The 25,173-nt window shown below is 32.1% G+C and overlaps 1 pseudogene; it reads right to left on the bottom strand.

Moving 5' to 3' along the window:
- Nucleotides 1-9,199: 9,199 nt before the first annotated feature.
- LOC120126228 lies at nucleotides 9,200-24,160 on the bottom strand (annotated as a pseudogene).
- Between the last annotated feature and the right edge of the window lie 1,013 nt (nucleotides 24,161-25,173).

The following is a 25,173-nucleotide window of genomic DNA, read 5'->3' as shown; positions in this document are numbered from 1 at the left end:
CGCACCATGGCCATTCTCTATGTGGGGCATGTATATTATCGGGCAAATTCATCCAAAGGCTTCAAATGGTCGTTGTTTTATTCTTGTGGCAATTGACTATTTCACAAAATGGGTAGAGGCTAGATCATATACCAGTGTCACATAGTTCACTATTTGTAAGTTCTTGAAAAAGGAGATTATATGTCGGTATGGTTTACCTGAAAGAATCATTATCGATAATGTCACGAACCTGAACAATAAGATGATGGACACTACTTGTGAACAATTTAACATAAATCATCACAATTCTACTGATTATATACCGAAGATGAATAGAGTAGTAGAAGCAGCAAACAAAAACATCAAGAAGATAGTGGAGAAAACAATTGAGACATATAAGGATTGGCATGAGAAATTACCTTTTACTCTATTTGGTTATCGAACCTCGATACAAACTTTGACTGGGGTAACCCCGTTCTCATTAGCATATGGGATGGAGGCAGTACTACCCATTGAGGTAGAGATTCCATCACTCCGAGTCCTGCCAAAAGTTAAACTAGATGATGCAGAATGGGTCCAAACTCGATATGATCAGTTGAACCTAGTAGAGGAAAAAAGGTTGAAAGCTATTCACCATGGTCAACTCTACCAAAAACGAATGATTCGAGCACATAATAAAAAGGTGCGCCCAATCGTATTCCATGAAGGGGATCTTGTACTAAAGATGATTTGGCCAATCTAAAAAGATTTTAGAGGAAAATAGATGCCAAATTGGGAATGACCTTATATCGTAAAAAAAGATTTCTTCAGAGGAGAACTGATTCTGGCTGAAATGGATGGGCTGAAATTACTAAATCCCATTAATTTAGATGCAGTAAAAATATTTCACTTAGGATGAAAACCCGAAAAGACGCCCTAAGTTGAAAAAAAAACGTTTAGGGTGAAAACCCGAAAGGGTGCCTTAAATTAAAAAAAATGTAGGTCCAAGATGAAAACCCGCAAAAGGCGTCCTAAAACCAAGGATGGATCCAAGTTGAAAACCCAAAGAGAAATTTGGATGAGGATTCAGGAAAGGTTATGTGTCACGACATCTAAATATTCTACAGACTTAAAAATTCGAGGAAATATGGCACTTTCGAACATTGTCGCATTTTCAAAGTCCCCTTGATAAAGACTGTACTCAAAAGTCATCTAACGATATATCAGTTCAAAGGTGTTCGCATTATTGTGATCTAAGGCATCTACTTATATTTCTTTTTTGACTTTCCAAAAATGTTTGTCATATACTTTGTTCCTTTTTCCTTATAAATAAATATGGCCATTTCTCCAAGTCAATTCCTTTTAAGCATATTGGGTTGAATTTAAACTTAATGATTTATTCACTCTTGAAAAGATAATTGTGTATTACTGTACAACAATTTTCTTGAAAGGTACATGTATTTAGAAGCCGATCAAGGCATATGCACTATACTTGAGATAACTAAAAGGCATTGCCTAAACCAAGACTAGAAATAAAACTTTGTACATCGGTTTTAAACATAATGAAGAATCCAAGATCAAGATCAGAAATTCAAGATTCCAGAATCAAGAGTCATCAGGACCAACAACCAGAGATTGAAGATTTCCCTCCAAATCCTAAAATAACAAATTTCATGTATGTATTTTAGGCACACATAAACATTGCATCCATAGCATCACATATATGCATAATTTTGTAGATTCTTGTTAGATTCAATTTCAACTTCATAGCAAAGGATATTAAACTCGAGACAATGAAATTTACAAGATTTAATTTCAACTTCACAACGAAAGACATCCAATTCAAAGCTCAACTTCACAGTGAAGGAGCCATCCATGATGTCAATTTCATGAAGAAGGATATCGTGCTCAATGAATTGACTTAGTGTCATAGTAAATGAGTCATCCACAACAACAGGGGCTACCTCCCAGCCTAGTACAACATAACTCAAGGTGAGAAGAGTTATCTATTAACAAGAACCTTCGATTTCGATTCCATTCAGCTCGAGGACATATTTACTGCAAGGTTATATCAAGGGATTACTCTCCGGTCAAAATTTTCAGAGCAAGGTCTTTAAATCGAGAAGAGGATCAAGGTTGACTATGATTTGGCAACAAGAAGCCACTTTTCGATTCAAATCTTGAATTACGATTTCAACTTCAAAATGAAGGATATCATGTTCAAAGAAATCTCAAGAGTCACCCGCGGGTACGACTCAAAAACAAGGAGTCATCATTTTTCTTCAAGTCTCAATTCCACAGTAGATGGTAGTTGATAAGGATTCAACGACAACATAGAGTTGGATTTCAAACTCAGAAGTCGACAACTCCCACAGGAACATGTTTGTTTCCAAGCCCATATGTCGAACGAAAATTTGTGTCTTTTTGTCTTTGCCCTGTTTTCGTTACACGATAATGGGCAAAGAGGGGCAGTTGTAGTAACTCATTTTCGTCCGGGTTTTTTTTAGTATATATATATAGTTTTTTTTATAAAATTTTGAAAACATATATATAATATATAGTTTTTAAAAAAATATTTTGAAAATATATATAATATATAGTTTTTGAAAACATTTTAAAAACATATATATAATATATAGTTTTTGAAAATATATATAACATATATTTTTTGAAAATGTTTTGAAAATATACATAATATTTAGTTTTTGAAAACATTTTAAAAATATATATAATATATAGTTTTTGAAAATGTTTTGAAAATATATATAATATATAGTTTTTTAAAACATTTTAAAAATATATAATATATAGTTTTTGAAAATATTTTGAAAAAAATATATAATATATAGTTTTTGAAAACATTTTGAAAATATTTATAATATATAATTTTTAAAAATATTTTTTAAAAAAACATTTTCATGTATTTTATTATTTATTATATTATTATTTATTATATTATTATTTATTTATTTTATTTATTATTTTTATTTTGGTCCAAATAGGTTCAAGTCCAACAGTCTAAGAAGCACAGCAGGGAACCCAACCGGGCGGGGAAGCCTGACCTAGCAAACCGACTTAACCAGGAGCCCAGCACACCAACCCGACCCGACTTCGCCTGACCTATCAAATTAAGGTTTCCAATTCAAGCAAAAAAGCCACACGTATTCAGCCATAGGATCAAGCCAATCCAATGGCCCAAAATAGAGACTGATCTTAAGTTTTTCAACAGCCCTCAACCGCCGTGGAGTTCGGCCGATTTGAAGAAACCATCCCCTAGTAGAAAACAATTTTTTCCAACAACAACAACAATCAACCCAACAACGTGATTCAATAGGATTCAAAAACATATATTTTTATCTTAATGAGAAACAAAAAACCTAATGTAAAATAAGGGACTCCTAATGCTATAAATCCCCACAAAAAATGAAACAAAAGACAGAAGAGATCGAAGCAAAAAGACTTGTAACTCTCTAACATAAACTCAATAAAAAAGGTATTTTTTGTCTTGCTCGGCTTTTTTCACTCGCATGTGATGTTTGGTTGTTTGTTTTCTTTTGTTTTGACTCGAAAAATTACGAAAATAGGTGAAGCCGAGGATTGAGGGGAAAGGTTTTTCAAAAGTTCTTTTATAGATCTAGCCCTCCCCGAGGCTCATTTGTAAAAACCAAAGTTATTTTTGAAGAGAGGTTGGAAAAAGCTTTCGAAGAGTAAAAAAAAATTCATCGCTAAGGAGCGGCGGTCGGCGAGGCGACGTACAGTCGAAATTTGGGTTCGTATGAACCCCGGCGGAGTGTTCTTCATAAAATGAAGAACATGATGAACATGTTCAGAGAAAAAAGAAGTTTGATCTATTTGTGGGGAAGAAGGAAAATGAATTTTTGTTTATGAATTTGGGCTTTTATAGTCGACCCGAAAACCTGACCGGATCCCCTAAGGATCCTCGTGTTTTGTCGTGGATAGGGTCTAATCACAGAATTGGTCCCTTAATTATTTTTAAAACCCATTTTGTGCTTTCGATTTAATTTTAGTTACAGTCTGGCTACTTAAATTTACCACTTATTTTATTAATTCTTTAATTTGGTTATTCTTTTATTTAATTCATGTTTTCATTTAATTTTTTTAGGTTATTATATCTTATAAGTTTTTAATCCAACATTTTTATTTATTTCTTTGATTTCCTTTTATTATTATATTTATTCACTTTACTTTCTTTGTTTTAATTTAATTAACTTTCATCTTTGTTTGATTTAGTTGACTTTTTTTACATTATTTTTATTACTTTGTGTCTTATATATACGTGTGATTTCAAGTTTCCATTATGTTAATTCCTTATTTTTCGGCATGCATATGTTTCTTTTTTATGTTTTGTCTAAAATATTATAATTTAACTTTTACTTCTTTTTATTTTGATCAATTCAGTAATTCGTTTTTAGCATCTTTTTTGACCTTTTATAGATATTTTAGATCGATTAAAGGTACGTAATTTTGATCGGATTTTTATTTTTTTAATTTAACTTACAATTTTCTTAATTAAGACAATTGGAAATTAAATTAGTACCGAAAGGGCAGTACAAGGGTGCTAATTTTTCCTTGACTATAACTGAATCCTGAACGTGATATATTTTTTGTAAGACGCAGATTAGGTAAGAACATAAACCAAGGTATCTGATCAACCTAGTTTTATTTTTAAAAATAAATGATCGGTGTCAACTCTAACCATTTATTTAAATCGAAGCCCAATTACGGGCCTAACCTAAAAGACAGTTGTGACAATTGTCATATTATAAACATTGAATTTATACCATATAAATTATTTGATACATCATTAAAAGTTAAGGATTGTTTTGATTATTTTTTATTTAAGTCTGGATGTATTTTTTCTTATTAATATGATACTGTAAATTAATTTCTAGATATTTTTTTTAAAAATTGTGTTTAAACTTCTTAAACAAAAGTCAATTACTTGAATTACATTGTTTATTAAAAATTAATTATATTGTTTGATAAATTTTTTGAATCTCAAAAAAATTAAACTTTTTATTTTATAAATACAATAACAATTAATAAATAATTAGTTATAAAACAATTTGATAAATGAAAAAATTAAAAATTAAAAATTTTTAATTTTAAAAAAAAAATTTAATTTTTCATATGATTTTTAAAAAACTAAATTTTTTTATTTTTTCTTAAAAATATTACTTAAAAATATTGAAAAACATCAAAAATAACATCTTAGTTATAATTAAGGGGTTAAATAAGATATTTCTTATTAATTTAGTATATCTCGTCATTCTCTTAACAATATTTCATGGTCGCTACATATTTTTTTAATAAAATATTAAGTTTAATATCTATTTTGTAATTATTAAAAATCTAATAAAAATAAAATTATTTTAATAAATTTAATGATTATTTATTAATGTTATCATAATTGTATATTAATAGTGCATATCGGACATAATTAATGGTGCACATTAATGTGAGTCATTCACTCTCAATTAATCCCTTGACCAATTACATGATAAAATGTGTTTCCAAAGAGGATAGATCTCTAGCTACATACAATTTGATAAACGATATTTTGATTTTAGCAAACGTTAGAAAATAAGGGTAAACTACATGTATGGCCATTCAACTATTATCTCCTTTTACTTTGATAACTAATATTTTGATTTTATCAATCATATTATCTATTTAAATGCTTCAATCAAGTTAATAGAATGTTAAGTTTTAATTAAAAAAGTGACATGATAATTAAAATATTTTAGTTGAATTACATATTTAATCACTATTATTTACATATTATATCATTTTAGTTCTAATTTTTAACTGTTGACATGTCTTTTTTTAATTTTTTAATGATGATGTGATATTATATTATGGTAACACATCAACATCATCATTAATTTTAACAATGAGTGACCAAAATAAAACTGAAAGACAACATTAGGTATCATTTTGTAACAAAAAATAGTTGATGACCAAAACTGAATAAAAATAATAATTTTGGCATTAAGCACACAGTTTACCCTAAAATAAATTACATACGTAAGAGGATAGTCGTATAAGCAAAAAGAAGAAGAAATGTAGGAAGCTGGGTCTGATGAGAGGAGAGGGCGTGTGGGTGAAGGGTAGAAACGACAAGTCAAACGTCAAATCGAGCTCATCAAAGATCACAGTGTGCTGTCAATCCGTCAGATTTTCTTGTTTTTATTTATACTATTCTTAGCCTTTCTTTTTCCCAGAAACAAGACAACTGCTGCTCTGCTCTCCTTGTTTTTTTTTTTTGGTGATTTTACTGCGTAACAATTTAATATAAGATTTTGAGGTGTAATTAAAAATATAATAAGAATTATAGTATTTTATGTTGGTTGTATCTTAAAATATTATAATCATTTAAATATTTTTATTTAAATTTAAAATATTCCAAAAAATATAAAATTTTCTAAAAATATAATGAAAAAAGTAATATTTTCAGTTAATCGAAAATATTAAAAAAAGATAACATTTTATATTATGATTAATCTAAATATTATAATTTTTATCATATTTTCGATTATACCTAATATTATTAATTTTAAATTTTAAATTAAGTTGTATGTAAATCCTTTATTTATATGTATTATTTTGTATGTAATCTTAAATTAGATTATCGTTTCCATTTTTTATAGTGTTTTATATTTGTATGTGATACTTTCTCCTTGTGCACGTCCTCACACTTGCCTTATTGCAGGTTTTGGTCGCCTAACCCGTTTACATATTCAGCTCTAGTGTAAACAAAATTTGATTCAATTTATTTAAAAAATATTTTTAAAATTTAGATTATTTGAATTAATTTTAAATGATGATTTAAATTTTAAGTTTGAAAAAAAATTTAGATTTAATCAATATATAATATTGATGCTAAGGTGATTACAATATAATAAATGTTCTATATATTATTAACCATTTAACTATAAATGCTCAATTACCCTGCTACAACTACTGATGCTCGAACCATTGACCTCTAGAAATAATAATGATTTTTTTTAACCATTGAGATAAGTTGGTTCTTGCAAATTCTATTTAATTTTCATAAAATAAAAAATTAATATATAAAATATTTGTAGCAACAAATGGTTATTTTAATTAATTATAAATTTAATTCTAGTCTTACATAGAGGGAATGAGAATGGAATGGAGGACTATAGGAAAAGGAAGTGGAGTGTTTCAAGTAAGTCTAGAACCATGACTTATGAGAACATGAGGAAGCAAAGATAAACAACTTGATTAAACGATCAAATATGTTTATTCAATGACTAAATGTTTTTTGAAATTTTTTTTGAAATTTTTTTATTCGTTATTATATATCCTACAATAACATATGTGATACCACTAACAAAGCGAAATCAAGTCAAAATTTGAAAATTTTGAGTTAATCGAAAAATAAAAAAATTAGCTTATTATTTTGATATTTTTACAATCTGATCTTTGATTTTCTTATTTCTTTAATTCATCCTTCATTTAAACTTCATCTTTTAATCAAATTTGAATCACATGATCTTAAATAATTAAAGAATACATATGTATCTTCAATTCCTCTTTTTGATAACAAATGTTCTATTTTTTTAATTTAATCTCTCAACTTTGTATGATTTCCTCCTTCATTAATTCCTCCCACATTTTAAGACAATTTTTATCAAACTTGGACTGCATTTTTCTAAATCATTGTAGAAAAGCTATGTATCATCGATTCCTATTTTTAATAACACATTTTTATATTTTTCAATTTAGTCCCCCAACTTTGCTTGATTTACTCGTTCCTTCAATTCCTCGTTAATTTTAAGTCATTTTTTCATCTTTGAACCAAGCCCTCCTAAATCATAGTAGAATGAATATGTATCTTCGACTCTTTTTTATAACAATATTTTTTTATTTTTCAATTTAGTCCCTTAACTTTATATGATTTCCTCATTTCTTCAATTAATCTTTCGAAATGACCATCCAACTCAGTTGGTAGAGCACAAGGTTCTTAATCTTGAGGTCGTGGGATCGAGTCCCATGGAGGGTATTTTATAATTTGGAGGTCTCCTACGAAAGCTGCTCTCAACCTAGTGTTGGGGGCAGCCTACTATCTTACCTCCCCCTTACCCCATTACATATGGGAACATGGGACAACCAATCTTTCATTTTAAGTCTATTTTAACCAAATGTGAACCACATAATCCTATACCACTATAGAATATCTATATAACTTTAGTTCCTATTTTACCTACAAATTTACTCTTTTTTTAATTTAGTCCTTAACTTTGCAATTTATTTAATTTGATCATTTGACTTTATCTTCTTACAAATTCTTTGTTTCCATCAATTTCTTAACCACTCTATACTATCATCAATAGGGATGGGCATGGGTTGGGTTTGGTTCGGGGCTCTGTAAACCAGTACGACACACAGTCGACCAATTAGGTTGCTACAGGCTCATTCAACCCGACTTGAAAATTATACATCTTCCACCCGACTGACCCAGGAAATATACACCCTCCACTCGACCTGAAATAACCTGACTTTTTGAGATGAAATCCCGACCCGACCTAAAATAATATATTTATTAAAAATATTATTTTATTCAATAAATATAGGGCATTTAATTGAAAAATAATATATAAAAGCGTATTATTGTAATTATCCCTAAATATATAAGGCAAAATTATATTTTTTTGGAGTCAAGCCAGGTTGGGTATTTTTCACCCTAAACCCAAACCCGACCCAAATATAACCTCTAAAAAACTAACCGACTTGACCTGAATCTGAACCCAAGTTTTAAAAAAAAAATCGACCCAGTCGAGTTCAGGTCCCGTGCTCATTCCTAATCATCAATATTTTATCCTCAAAATACATTCTTTGAAAAATAATATTATAATTAAATTTTATAATTTTAGATTGTATTTAATCTAATAAAAACATTACAATGTGAAAAATAATATGAACAAATATATACTTATATAATATATACATATATCTTATATGGTTAGAGAAAATCAATAAATTAAAACCAATTCATATCATAACATGATAAATAATTACAATTAAACTTATACATAAACTTAAAATCCTCTATTTAACTTGACTCTACTCTATTTTATTTTCTAAAAATTAACTCATAAAATATGACTAGTAAACAATCCCTTATAATAAAATCCTCAGTTAACTTAAATTTTTTTTTTGCTAGAATCCACTCGATCAAATGTTAACCCTTAGTTTATTCTACATTGTGTGATCTGTCTTGAATGTTTCCATTGTTGAAAAAGCACCTCAATGCAATCTCATAAGCAGAAAATATAGCCCCATTGACTACAAAAGCTCGAGCAATAGCAATCCCAAGTCCTCTCCATAGAACGTTATGCCCTTCCTGCTTCACAGTTTTTTGAAGACAATCAAAGATGCCGTTGTACTTGTGTGCGGTGACCGGCGACTGAGCCTGCAGTCTAGTCTTCACAACATCCAAGGGATAGCAGCAAACCCCGCTAGCAACCCCCGCTAAACCTACTGCCATCACCATTATTCTGAGCGTTTCTTGGCCGCTCCTTCTGCACCCCGGATGAAGCTGTTCTCGCACGAACTCGTACGTCCAAAAGTAGAACTTGTCATAACGTCTCCCTCGGGATTCATTAAACTTAAAAAATTTAATTCGGAGAAAGATGATGAAATTTAGGTTTGAAACAATTTGATTTTGGAGTCACCACCGATCTTTAAGTTACGTAGGTTGAAAACGTAAAATATCATTTTAATGAGAAAAATCATTAAAAGACGAAAATATGGTATGCGTTTCACCAAAAATTCATCTTTTAAGAGTTCAGGAGTTGATTACGTGTGGGGAAGGGTGAACACCCCCACAACTCTTAAGTTTGATACCTAAACAATTATACGATGTTTAAATATTAGGAATTACAAACTCAAATATATATTTAAATTATGATCATTCTATTCATTCAAATTTATTTAAAAAGATGTCAATTTTCTCAAACTAAAACAACGTTGCTTTTCCAAATAAAAATATGATGACAAATAATAAACATAATGGGCACAAAAATTAACGAGCAAAAATATATTTTATGGAATAAAACAGTTTTATTTACCAAAAAAAATTTACAATTATTTTTATAAGAGAAATCACGTCATTTTGTACGAACAATCCTTGAAAATGCACTTCCTTTATAGTTAGGAGAATTTTTCAAAAATTTCCCTCACAAAATTATGTTTCTTTGATTTTATGGATGATATAGTTTAAAAGCGTATAATATTATATTAAATTTCTAGAAATGTTAAGATAAAAATGTTTTTTGTGCGAACAATCCTCGGGGATGCACTTCCTTTATAGTTATGAGACTTTTCCATAGATTCCCCTCACAAAAAGACATTGCTTCACATTTTTTATATCAAAGATAAAAAATAAAATGAAATAAAAAAATAAAAATAGAATGAGATAAAATAAAAAAGGTAAAAACCAAGAAGACTATCGAATACAAAAAACTTTTTGTTCGAAAAATCTTCGAAAAGATACTTTCTCTTGTAGTTGGTAGATGTATTTATAGATTTCCCTCACAACAAAAATTTATCTTTTCTATATATAACAAAAAATGAGGATATATATATATAATAAGGTTTAAATACGAGTTAAACATTGATAGCCTACTAGCCTAAACAAGTGACTGACATGCAAACTTTCTAAACCAACAACCAAGATTAAAAATACCAGCCAAATAAGAGGATAAATAAATAAGGTTGAAACGTAAATAGTGAAAAGTATAGGCACTGGATGTAAATATACCACAAGTAAGATCAGTGACTAAAATAAAATGAAGTGTAAGTTAATATGCTTAAATGCAAATACAGAAAATAAAATGTTGGAAATTAAAAAAGGACTGAAATAAAATGTTGGAAAATTATAGGACAGAAAATAAAGTACTGGAATTTAAAGTGCTAGAAAATTAAAAAAAATTGAAATAAATTATGTAAATAAAGGGTTAGTTTGTGCAATAAAATAAAGGGTTAGTAAGTTTAAGAATAACAGTAAAAATAAAAATTAGTATGTTAGTATGAACAAATAAAATAAAAAGTTTGAATGTTAGTTCGAACGATAAGATAAATGTTAGAATGTTAGTATATTAGTGACCAAATTAAAAGAAACGAAAATAAAGCACCAAAATTAAAATTAATAAAATAGCAAATATAGCATGTTAGTAATTAGATTAAAAGTACTGAAACTAAAAGTGCCAAAAATGAAATAAATAAAAATGCAGAGCTTCGGGGGATGGAATGTAAAAATGCGACAATCTTAGGAGGGCTTCAGCGTGATTTTACATAAAGGTTTGATCGTCATTTTGTAAAAACACGACAAAGGTGAGAGGGCTTAAATACGATTTTCCCAATTTTCGGCTTATAAATACCCTATTTTGGGTAAAGAAATCAAATCCTAGCCCCCTTTAGATATCATCCTCTTTTTTTTCTCTCCCTACTCTCCTTCAACCTTCTCCAGACGAAGCTTCACAACCTTAAAAAAATCGACCGACCACCGTATATCGGTGGCTAACCCTTTTTCGATAACCCTAAAAAAACTCCCTTCATTCTATTCTAACCAAAACGAGCCTAAAGAACCCAAAAGAAACAAAGCACCCATTATCTTTGTTGACTGAACCCTAAAATCCAAGCACCACTGTGAAACAACGACCTTTCACTTTCCAGCCACCATCATCGATGGCCGATCTAATCAAAACAAGCCATGAAACAACCAAGGCTCGAAACTTTCTCTACATCACTAACCTAAATATCCTTTTGGAAGGTGCAAAGACTCATAACGGCCGAAAAGTCTCCACATTTGGACTTCCGACCACTCGAAACTCTTAAAGAATACGCCTTTACCCCTCCGACGACCTTTGATCGACGGTGCATTCCAAAATCGAAGGTAAAAAGCTCACTTTATTTCATTTTGCTTCTTATATTTTTTTTGTTATTTTCTTTCGAAAAGAAGAGTAAAATAGGTGTATAAAAAAATGAAAATACCTTGTTATTGTGGGTTTCCCTTGAATCTGGAAATTTTGGGTATTTTTATTTTATTTTCAAATAGTTTTTCTTGGTGTCTTACACTATTTTTTTATAGGGCTTTTTATAGCCCGATTTTGTTTACATGAAATGAGAAAAATAGTAATATATTTTCTTTACTTTTTATTACATGACCGAGAGAGGAAATGGCTTTTCGGCGGAAACCACGCTTGATCTGTGTAGTTGGACATACATGCAAGAAAATCACGGTGACCGGTGCAAATCTTATCGGACGATGACGCGCGTGGAAGCTCTACGTTTGGTGGTGGCGGCTAGTGGGGTTTAGAAGAAAACCCTAACTGCTGTTAGGTTATCACATGGGCCTGTATTATTCTGGGCTCCCGGGATTAGGTTTTATTTCAGGTCATTTGTAAATGGACCCAAATGTAATCCAGATAAAATATAGTGTCTACAGATGCCCCTCTTTGCCCATTATCATGTAATGGAAATAGGGCAAAGATCAAATACACTAATTTTGTCTGGTTTCTCTGGTTATTTTGATTTTGGGGATTAAGTCCTTCGATATTCTTCCTTCATGTTGAGGAGTTTAGTCGTATTTTGACGGGTTGATCCCTCATTTTAGGATAACAAGCTTGTTGACGACGTTGTTCCTTCCTGTTGAGGACGATTGGTCATGCTTGAATAGTTGTGATCATGAAGACAACATTATTCCTTCGTGATGAGGAAATCGGGTTAATCCGGAGATAATACGGTGTTGAAGATGACTCTGCTAATTCGTGTTGAAGAGTTCTAGCCGCTTTCAAGTAAATTGTTTGCTGAAGATGTCGATGTTCCTTCTTGCTGAGGAAGTTGGGTTAATATGGAGATAATTTGGTATTGAAGACGACTCTGCTCATCCATGTTGAAGGGATTTGGCCGCTTTTAGATAAATTGTTCATTTAAGATTAAGTTGTTTCTTCTCGTTGAGGAAATCGGGTCAATCTGGAAATAATTTGGTGTTGAAGACAACACTGTTCATCCAAGTTGAAGTGATATGGCCGTTTTAAGATAAATTGTTCCTTGAAGATAACGTTTTTCCTTCTCATTGAGGAAATCAAGTCAATCTGGAGATAATTTGGTGTTAAAGATGTTCTAGAAGTATTTAGGTAGTTTGGAGACAATACGAATCCTTTGCGTTGAGGAAATCTGATTGTCTAAGGATGACCCTACTCATTGACTTTCAGGAGATCTGGTGGATGGATGGCATTGTTCCTCCATGTTAAGGAAGTCTAGCCATTTTAGAAGATAATTTGGAGATAACACGGTTCCTTCGTGTTGAGGAAGTCTGATTGTTTGAGGATCACATTGTTCCTTCGCGTTAAGGAGATCTAGTCGGTGGACGACATTGTTCCTTCGTGTTAAGGACTTCTAGTCATCTAGAGGTAATTTTTCTTTGAAAACGACATTGCTCCTTCAGGTTGAGGAAAACTAGTCATAGTTGCTAATGATTGACTTGAAATAGAATATTCTTCTTCGACATGGAATTGAGAAATGAAGTCTTTGTTAACGTTGAGTTCAATTTGCTCTTGCATGTTGAGGAGAACTAGTTGCCTTTGGAAGATCTGATCGTTCACTTTAGGATGTCAAATCTGTGGATGCATTTTTCCTTCGTGTTGAGGATGTCTAATCATCACCGAACTTTTATTTCCTGAAATATCAATGTAAAAATGATGCATTTATGACTGACTATCTTGAATGCTTTTATAAATTTCAAGATGAAGTTTATTTCATGTATTTGATTTGATTTTTACTTTAATAAAAATAGCCTTTTGAATTCGTCCTCACGAGAGGAGAAAATGAAATTGAGGGAGGAAAATTAAATGATGCCTTCATGAGAGGAGAAAAATGTATTTTAAGGATTTAAGGGAAAAACAATCTTAAGAAGGACTAGATTGATGTTTTTGGATGAACAATCTTGATAAAGACAAAACTAGTTTCTCAAAAGAGATTATAAAAACATATTTACTAGAAGGGAAAAAAACCTTTTTTATTGTATGCGGTGATGAATGTATGATGCAAATGTGCAAACGCATGTGATGTGTATGTTTATGTTGATACATGTTTTCTTGATCTGTGATGCGAATGGTTGCATGAGAAGTCTTCATTCTATTCCTGATTTGGTTGACACTTTTTGTTTGCTCCAGTGTGCACTTTTTCACTTCTTGCCTTGTGTTAATTTCTTCTTGCCCCGACAAATTTTTGCCCCTGATAAAAGTTTGTTTTCATTTGTCTAGACTTGTATAGGAATCCAATAGATCTTTCCTAAGGATATCATCCTCATCTTTTCCATATGGTTTGCAAAGAGAATCTATCATTTCAAGCTTTGGAGATTGTGTACGGACAGTTTCCCTGTAGCGACAAATCAAAGACCACTGCCTGGAGCTGACCACTGCAGTAATTGATGGAATATCAGACTGTCCTGGAGAACCATGAGACACATCTATTCCAAGGATGATAGTTGGACCCTTAGAAACAACTAGAATTGAAGGTGTTTTCTCAATTGCTAACATCGAATTCAGTCCTCCAAGTTTTATATTGATTTTTAGAAGCAAATTCGTATGGTATTGATCATTGACCCTAATTGAAGTCATACACTGTGTCACTTTGCCAAACTCGGCAAGATTCATAAATATTGGAATTTTTCTTATCAGCTAAAATACAAAGGAGGAACTGTGGAGCTTCATGAAGTTCAGTTGGGTTTCCCTGATCATTTCTTCAAATTCTTTCAACAAGATAATAGTGTTTGCTCTGATTGGGCTCTTGACTCACCTTGAATATAGGAGCTATTTGAATTGAATCCTGAATGAGGCTATTTGTATCACATTGTGTTGAGAAGTTAACGACAACGCGTCGCTAAATCTTAATTGGCTCCACTAGTTTCTTATTATTAAGATTTTATTGGATATTTCATGGCAATAAAATTTCGTCACTTTTAACCTTGGCACCGAAAGAACACGACCTTACATTTGAGTAAAATTGAAATTTAGAAACCTCATATGATCAAATCATTGGTCTAGCACCATAATTACTGGTATGTGATACATTCATAAACTTATTCATCATTTCATGTGGCTTCTGTCTAGATTTTCAACCAGGGAAACTCTTTGCATGGTGTTCAGAGATTTTGTATAGAATTGCAAGGACACCGAAGAGCAAAACTCAGTGGTAATGTAAATGGGATGCTTTGGCTTGCCAACATTAATGCATGGGAAATCACTAGAATAATGCAATTGTTTGTTGTGATGATGGACAAAACAATAATATATAGTAAGTTCCACTGTCTCTGATTCACCATTTTCATTTTTCATGCCTTACTGCCTCATAAATGTCTGCTCAATTCAATGATCTTATCTTTCTAGAATATATGGCCTTCAAAAATGCCCCAACATTTATTATTTTTGGATGATATGGGCCTAAAAAATGCCCCCAACACTTATCATTTCTGGCTCTAGCACTGATTCTAAGCCCGAGCTTTATGTCTGAGAGCCACGTATCAACCACCAAGATCAACTCTGAAGAGATTGTCTTGTTTGAAAATGTTTTTCTTCTTCCTTTATTTTCAAAATTTTGAAAAATATCAATTAAAAGCATTTTGAAAAATGTTTAATAAAAAATTTGAAAAAATATTGCCCCTTAATTCAAGCTCACAATTGAAGCAAATCATATACATGAGTTCACATAATATCAAAAAAATCAATTGTTCTTTAAATTTTCATTATTATATTCTTTTGACAAGAGTCAAGACTGATGGGTTAACTTCAGGTTGACTTCCTATTTTCTAAGGTTTTAGTCATCGAGATATCATCATTTGTTTATATGCCCATGTGAACCTTGTGACATGCCCTTCTTTCTCGGCTTGGCATATTGAGTGGATACAGACAAAACAAAGCAATTAGCATATTTAATTGCTAGACTTTTTGGAACATTTATGTTTCAGTTCTCTGAAATCTTCCATTTGTTCAAGCTTATTGGACTCCTCTAGCAAAGGTAGTGCATAAATATTAGTCTAAAAATGAAATTCCCGAGTGCTCGTGTGAAATTGACTATAATAGGCATTCCTCAACTCCCTTAGTCCATCTTCACCGAAACTCCTTATTTAGTAAATTCAGTTTAATTTGCCATTGTTTGGCTAGCTGAATTCATCTTTATTGTACATATATGTTTTAAAATTGCATTTATTTGGCTAGCTGAAGGATTTATGTCGTCACAAAGTATTTGACTTGACAATCACAGTGGACCAAACACCGAATTGCTAGGTACCTGATCAATTTCATTGTTTGAATGTAATCTATTCATAAAGCCATGGCTTTTGGGTTTCCTCTATAACCAATTGCTTTAGCGGAATAGCTCAGCTTTATTGTATACATATATAATTATATTATGGGTATACATATTCAATTTATTAAGCTTGTCAAGAAGAACCTGTTATAGTCTAGGTGTTGATGAATGTCAGAAAATCTCATCGTTAGAGTTTAATTTCCAAGTAACTGACCCAAACAAGATTCACCTACATGACAATTTCATCTGTGAAGATCATGATCATCATTAAACGTCATTAACAAAAGTAGAAACCAATCAGCTTTGCAATCTCGTGTAGAAGATGCCATGTTTTGTCTACATCCTTACATACCTGAATGCCAAGCCGTTAACTATCTCTTCATACGAGGAGAGGGCTAGCTCGGTCCCTGCAATATAAGGGTATGTATTCGAGTGTAACTTTTGGGTAAGATCAAGGGTCCTTGTTTTATCAATTTTCAATCTTGTCACTTTGTCAAAGATTTATAACTCTAATTATTTAAAGAACCTTTAATTCAGTTGATATTAAAAGAATTTCAAGATTGCAAATTTGATTCAATGTTCACAATCATTAAAGTAGCGTAAGTTCATTTAAATATCTTTACAAGAAAGCTGAGAAAAAAACAAATTCAAACAAAACAGTCTCAGCGTAAGGCACAACTGTAGTGGATAACAATCTCCGCTTGCTCATCTAGAATACCCCATTATTCCTAGAATGTTGGGTGTCTAATTAGATTATGGTTTTTACCCTCATTTTCTCCCCATCTCTTGATCATTCCTCGTGTCAGGACTCCCTTGTTAACGAGCCTTACTATCTCTTCCATCAATGGTATGCACTTGTCAATAGGATGACCCAATGCCCCTAGATGAAAATCGCAAGCACTATTCAGGTCATAGCTGTAAGCAGATAGGCTAGTCCTCATTCTCAAGGGCCTAGGGGTGAGGTATTAATTCTTGATTAAAGGGGATAACAAGTAAGAAATTGGCACTTGAAAATCCCCGAGGGTCGTATTTTTCCAAGACATCTTTTACGGGCAATCTCGGATTACTTCTATTTTGATTTCTTTCTTATCGTTTCTCATTTTATTCTCCTTTTTTAGAATCAAAGAAATCATGAGAGTTGAATCCTTTAACTCTACCTCACATACCCTACTTTCCTTGATTTTGCTCTTTTATTTATTCACACATTTTTCTATATGCACTTAATTTGTTTTGGCCATATCAACTCCGTTTTGGGGTTTGACTCCTAACTATTTGACTGAAACTAAATGATTTTTGACATCCACCTCTATAACTCCATGAACCAAAAGATCTTAGACTTTTTTTTGAAGTTACCACAATTCTTATTGGAGTGTCCTCGGGCCCCAACATGATATTTATAGGAAACTTTCTCATTATACCAACTCGGATAAGGGGGTAATAGAGGCTTAGCTAGACGTGTAGTAATAAAATGGGCTTCGAGCAACTTGGGATATAATTTGCTGATCATCCTGAAGTCCTAATGAATGATCATTGAGATATTCATTTTGAAGGTTCAACTTTTGACTAACGTCTTGTGGGAGACATTGGTTTTCAGATCTCTCTTCATCGATAAGTTTTGAGCTTCCAAGGAGTTTAGGCTTTCCATCTTCAAAGCATAACAACCATTCCGTGATGAGGTTTTAAACCTTTAATCTCATAATTGTACAACTTTCTGTAAAGTGGCTAAAATCTCCAGAATGATAATTGCATGAATTTTTTACACCTCGCCAATCTGGACGCAAATAAGTATTAGGCCTTGGAGGAATAGGTGTTAGAAGGCCACTTTTGAAGAGAAAGGGTAACAAGTCTGAATATGACCTTGGAATCGAAACGAGATGTATCATTTTTTCTTCTTGTTCTTTTTAGCCTTCTTTACTAGCATTTGAACTTCCTCTATGCCTCTCTTATTTGAGTCAGACTCAACTTTCATGTTAGAAGTTTCACCCTTAATTTTCATTTTTCCCGGCATGATCTCTATCATATTTTCTGGAATCACACCATACCTCTCAATAGGTTCTTGATCATCTGCTGTCATTACTTTGGCTGCACAACCCACATTCAAAGTCTCAATGAAAGTCTCTATAGCAGGATCTTCTGGTGGCTTCTCTCCATGAATAAAGACAAACATATGTGCATCAATTTAGACATATACTCTCTTGACTTGTCCTGAAACTTCTTTGCTTGAACATTAATTTCTTGCTGAATCTTAACAAGTTGTTCTTGGAGTTTCTCAATTCTATTAACACGTTACGAAATCTTATTCATGGCTCTTATCTTTCCCTAAGAAGACCAAGTTGACTTTAATTTATTTTTTTCTTTTTTAATCTCTGCCATGGAATTCTCTATGAATTACTCCCAAATTTCATGTGTAGAAAATATTAGAAACGAACAATATGCGAATATATACTGTAAAAAATGCAAATATAAAAAAAACAAAATGCAAATGCAAAAACGAAAATGCAAATGCAAATGCAAAAATGTTGATCCCAACGATGAACCTTATAGAATAATTTTCATCAGAGATAAAAATCTTCACTTTACAAGATAGTCCATTTTACAGACATGTTTTCACTTGGATGATGAGTCTGAAATGGGTCGATGTTTCATCTTAGAGCTTCGTCCTAAAAAATTATGTCCCTCAAGCGCTAAAACCTAACTCGGTTAATGCTCCTGCAGTGCTAGAATCACACGTCACTCCTTGGTGATTAGCAATAGAACGATCGTAGATAAGACTTTACTACTGGATTACTTTTCAGATTAGTGGATCATCTTTCTAGTCTCGAATTTGCTTGTTCTTCGAGTAAGTTTCTTTCTTGTACTCTTTGAACTTCTTTTAGCCATAGGTGTCTGTCTACGCGACTTCTTGATTGAAAACTTTTATCTCTCTATATGAAAGTTTTCACTTAAATATCCTCTTGCGGATCAATACTTTTGCATTATGTCATGTTGATGGAATGTAATGCAAAAAAATATGAAAATGGCACAAAAATAAAAGAAACCAGTTAGTACATGTAAGATAATCGATAGAATTAAAAAAATGTTATTTAAATATAACACCTATCCAATCATGGTATTTACCCGAGCATGCTTTCATTGAATAGCAATCCTACCCGGGAATGCTTTCTACCCAAAATGATTTATCTTCTCGAAATTGATCCTAACCGCATGGTATCTAATTCACAACTTTAAAAAAATTATTCTATGAATTTAAAGCAAAAAGTAAAGGTTTAGAGTCGTTCTTCCTTCGTGTACACCTATTTTGGCATGTACTAAAGGACAGAGGTTCTGCATGGCTCTACCTAGGATGACCGTTCTACGGTTCACTACATATATGGTTTAGGCTCTAATGGGAAGAGGTACTCGAATTGTCCTTGATGTCATCTCCCCCTTGAGCTACCAAACCCTAAACCATTACAAGCTCATACAGATCGAGTTCAATTCGAGATGATACATTCCTTTGTGTCCCTACGGGAAAATAATTTATCTCACGTAGACATAAGGTATATAAACCCTAAAGGTTACTTGCTAAAATCCATTTAGAGAAACAAGTTATCTCACATAGGCTAAGCTTTCACCTCAACTTAAAAGGGACAAAGCTCATAAATGAGCTTATGGTATGTAAATGCAAATGTTGTGTGTGAGGAGAACTCACAAACCTTTAAAAACATGACAAAACACAACATTTTGACAATTTCAAAAAATTTGTTCAAATATGAAGACCAATAAAATCAAAAATTAAATAGTTAAAAATAGAATAATGCATGATATGTTGAAAATCAAAATAAACAAAATGATCATAAATTAAATGCAATTTAAGTTTATAATTCCCAAGAATAAAAACAATGTATAATCATTTATGGCTTGACTCTCTAAAGTCCCCAGTGGAGTCGCTAAGTTATCAAACGTCTCCCTCGGGGATTTGTTAGACTTAAAAATTTAATTTGGGGAAAGACGATGAAATTTAGGTTTGATACAATTTGATTTTGGAGTCGCCACCAACCTTTAAGTTAGGTAGGTTGAAAACCTAAAATATCATTTTAATGATTTAGAAAAATCATTAAAAGATAAAAGATGAAAAAATGGTATGCGTTTTACCAAAAATTTATTTTTAAGAGTTTCGGGAGTCGATTAAGTGTGGGGAAGGATGAGCACCCCCACAACGCCCAAGTTTGGTACCTAAACGATTATATGATGTTTAAATATTGGGAATTACAAACTCACATATATATTTTCTCAAACTAAAATAACGTTGCTTTTCCAAATAAGAATATGATGACAAATAATAAATGCAATGGGCATAAAAATTAACGAGCAAAAATATATTTTTATGGAATAAAACTATTTATTTACCCCAAAAATTACAATTATTTTTATAAGAGAAATCACATCATTTTGTATGAACAATCATTGAAAATGCATTTCCTTTATAGTTAGGAGATTTTTTCATGAATTCCCCTCACAAAATGATGTTTCTTTGATTTTATGGATGATATAGTTTAAAAGTGTATAATATTATATTAAATTTCTAGAAATGTTAAGATAAAAATGGTTTTTGTGCGAACAATCCTCAGGAATGCATTTCCTTTATAGTATTGAGAATTTTTCATAGATTCCCCTCACGAAAAGACATTGCTTCACATTTTTTATATTAAAGATAAAAATGAAATGAAATAAAATAAAATAAAAATAGAATGAGATAAAATAAAAAAAATGTAAAAACAAAGAAGACTATCGAATACAAAAAACCTTTTGTGCGAAAAATCTTCAAAAAAACACTTTCCCTTGTGGTTGGGAGATGTCTTCATAGATTTCCCTCACAACAATAATTTATATTTTCTATATATAACAAAATATGAGGATTTATATATAAAAAAAATAAGGTTAATATATATATATATATATATATATATATTCGAGTAAAAAGATGACAATAATAAAGATAACCAAGCTCGATTGTGAATCTAAAATACGAGTTAAACATTGGTAGTCTACTAGCCTAAACAAAGGATCGATATGCAAACTTTCTAAACCAACAACCAAGATTAAAAATACCAGCCAAATAAGAGGATAAATAAATAATGTTGAAACGTAAATAGTGAAAAGTATAGACACTAGATGTAAATATACCACAAGAAAGATCAGTGACTAAAATAAAATGAATTGTAAGTTAATATGCTTAAATGTAAATACAGAAAATAAAATTATGGAAATTAAAAAATGACTGAAATAAAATGCTGGAAAATTAAAGGGAAGAAAAATAAAGTATTGGAAAATAAATAAAAAAACATAAATAAATTGCGTAAATTTAAAAGTTAAGGGGTTGTTTTTAACCGTTTAACCTGGACATAAATAATGCGGATCATTCCCCAGGGCAGGTCACCACAAGGTCGTTGAATATTCGAATGTTAGAAACTTAGCAGGTTAGTTTGTGCAATAAAATAAAGGGTTAGAAACTTTAATAATAACAATAAAAATAAAAATTAGTATGTTAGTATGAACAAATAAAATAAAAATTTTGAATGTTAGTTCGAACAATAAGATAAATGTTAGAATGTTAGTAGGTTAGTGACTAAATTAAAAGAAACGAAAATAAAGTGCTTAGAATGTTAGTGATTAGATTAAAAGTAATGAAACTAATAAAAATGCAGAGCTTCGGGGGCTGGAATGTAAAAACACGATAATCTTAAGAGGGCTTCAGTGTGATTTTACGCAAAGGTTTGGTGGTCATTTTCTAAAAACACGACAAAGGTGAGAGGGCTTAAATGCGATTTTCCCAAATTTCGGCTTATATATATCTTATTTTAGGTAAAGAAATCAAACCCTAGCCCCTTTTAGATATAACCCTCTTTCTTTTCTCTCCCCACTCTCCTTCTACCATCATTGGTCGAAGCTTCACAACCACAAAAAAACCAACCGGCCATCGTATATCGGTGGCCAACCCTTCTCCGATGACCCTAAAAAAACTCCCTTCCTTCTATTATAACCAAAACCAAGCCCAAACACCCAAAATGAAACAAAACACCCGAGCGCCGCCGTGGAACAACGACCTTTCACTTTCTGAAAACAACCATAAGTGGTCGACCTAACCAAAACAAGCCATGAAATAACCAAGGCTCGAACCTTTCTCTACATCGCTAACCTAAATATCCTTTTAGAAGGTGCAAAGAATCCTAACGGCAGAAAAGTCTCCACCTTTGGACTTCCGACCACCCGAAACTCTTAAAGGAGATGCCTTTACCCCTCCGACGAACCTTTGATCGACGGTGCATTCCAAAATCGAAGGTAAAAATCTCACTTTATTTCATTTTGCTTCTTTTTTTTGTTATTTCCTTTCGAAAAAGAAGAGTAAAAGAGGTGTATAAAAAATGAAAATACCTTGTTATTGTGGGTTTCCCTTGAATCTGGAAATTTTGGGTATTTTGTATTTTATTTTCAAATTGTTTTTCTTGATGTCTTACACTTTTTTGGTGGGGCTTTTTATAGCCTGATTTTGTTTACAAGAAAGGAGAAAAAGCAGTAATATATTTTCTTCACTTTTTGTTGCATGGCTGAGAGAGGAAAGGGCTTTTCGATAGAAACCACGCCTGATCTGGGTAGTTGGGCATGCATGTAAGTGAATCATGGTGACTGTCGCAAATCTCACCTGGCGACGACACGCGTGGAAGCTCCACGTTTAGTGGCGGTGGGTGGTAGGGTTTAGGAGAAAACCCCAATCGATGTTGGGCTATCACGTGGGCCTGCATTATTCTGGGCTCTCAGGATTGGGTTTTTATTTTGGGTCATTTGTAAATGGACCCAAATGTAATCCGGATAAAATATAATGTCTACAGAACCCATGAGCAGGGGCATCTCGAAGCGTAGTGATGGTGAAACCCTTGTATAATCCACTCAACCCTTCTGTTTTTAGTATGGTTTTAGCGACACTCATCGGCCCTGTATGAGAACTTATGTTCTGCAATTATAGGTGGATTGTTACTAGTTCTACATGAGAAAACATGATGATTTGTAAGGCCCCGGTTCCAATTCCTCATAGTGCAACACCTTTGTAGGAAGGTGGATCGTTGCCAGAAGTAGACGAGTCGAATGCTCGTGAAAGAATGTCGTTTATCAAGAAAACCATAGTGTTCTGAAAGGTTACTAACGCCAATGGTTCAGCCAGGGTTTCAAATCACGGTCCAAAAAATGTGATAGCGCCCACATAATAGCGGTTTCACCGCAGTCTGAGTTACCCGCTACAACCGCAATAGCGCCCGCGACGGTCGCAATAACACCCGCGACGGTTTTAAATCGCAATCACGGTCGCGTTTTCGGTCATTTCGAGTTTACTGTGATTGTGGCCGTCGCGGGCGCTATTGGGTGTTGTTACGGGTGTAGCGGGTAACTCAGACGGCGGTGAAACTGCTATTTCGCGGGCGCTATCACGTTATCGGACCGTGATTTGAAACCCTGGCTCCCGCGACGACCACAATCACGGTAAACCCGAAATGACTGAAAACGCGACTGCGACCGCGATTTGAAACTCTGGGTGTAGCCATGCCTCCATAGAGTACACCAGTTCCTTCCCTGGAAACCACCCGACGTAGGATGCTATGGGCGGAGCCTGAATCCATGCTTTGGTGCCGGACTCTAAAGGTGTCGAGTGGATAACCAGAGACGATACCGACCATGCCACCGAAACCTCCGGCCACAAATTCTTTTCCCCAACTGCTTCAAAGAATCTCGGACCAGAAATCCATTATATCCACCAATTTAATCACCCAAAATAATCGAAATATGAAGTTTTCTTGCATTTATATACATGCAACACTGACACCTAGGGTGCGTTTGGTTCTTGAAATGTAAGATTACCAGTGGGAATAAAAGATTACCAGGAAATAAGATTACTGGGAATGTTGTATTTTGTGTTTGGTTTGTTCAGCAGAAATGTAAGATTACCATGTTTGGTTAAAGGAATAAAAGAGTATTGGAATGTATATTTTACCAAATTGACCTTATTATATATTTGTTTTTTAACAAGTTGAATTCTACTCTAATATTACTATAATTAATTTATATATTTTCTTTAAAAATTTTAAATTTATATAATGTATATAATTTTTTTTTACAAAATTGAAAAGATAAATAGGTTTAATGAAAGGGTAAAATTTTATTTTAACCCCTGAACTTCATATAAAATTTTAATTATGGATTTTTTTTGTAAATCTAAAATAATTTAAGGATAAATTTGTAATTTAAACTTCATAAAATTTTTATTATTCAACGACAGAAGAAGGATAATTTTTTAAAAAAATTTAAGGGCATTTTAGTCCAAAACGTCGGTAATCCAACAATACCTAAGGGAAGAGGGAAATCACATTCCTGATAATATACCCCAAAAAATCCACTGTTGGTAATAAAAGATTACCGGGAATAAGATTACCGGCCAACTAAACAGGGGAATGAAGATTTCATTCCCCCGGTAATCATGAATGCCGTGAACCAAACGATCCCTATAGTTTTCTTTTCTTCCATGGTTTTGAATCTCCTTCTCATGTGTTTTTTTAAATACTCAAATAAGGATATAATATTTTTACAGAAATTTTGTTTTATTTATTACTTGATAAAGTTAAAATTGTTATGGTCTTATTCGAGTAGATTTAAAATATTAAGTATTAATTTAATTATTTTAAAAAAATATGTTATTATTTAAATATATTCGAAAAGATTAGATATTTATTTAATAATTTTAAAATATTAAGCTTTCTTGTAAGTAATCCTTATAAAATCAGACTAACATTATTTAAACATTTAATCTTTATAAATTATGGATAATATTTA

This window comes from Hibiscus syriacus, unplaced genomic scaffold (assembly GCF_006381635.1).
Source record: "Hibiscus syriacus cultivar Baekdansim isolate YM2019G1 unplaced genomic scaffold, ASM638163v2 tig00110450_pilon, whole genome shotgun sequence".
NCBI classification, from domain to species: domain Eukaryota; kingdom Viridiplantae; phylum Streptophyta; class Magnoliopsida; order Malvales; family Malvaceae; genus Hibiscus; species Hibiscus syriacus.
The sequence above is the reverse complement of the archived record's forward strand: the minus strand, read 5'-3'. Positions and strand labels throughout refer to the sequence as shown.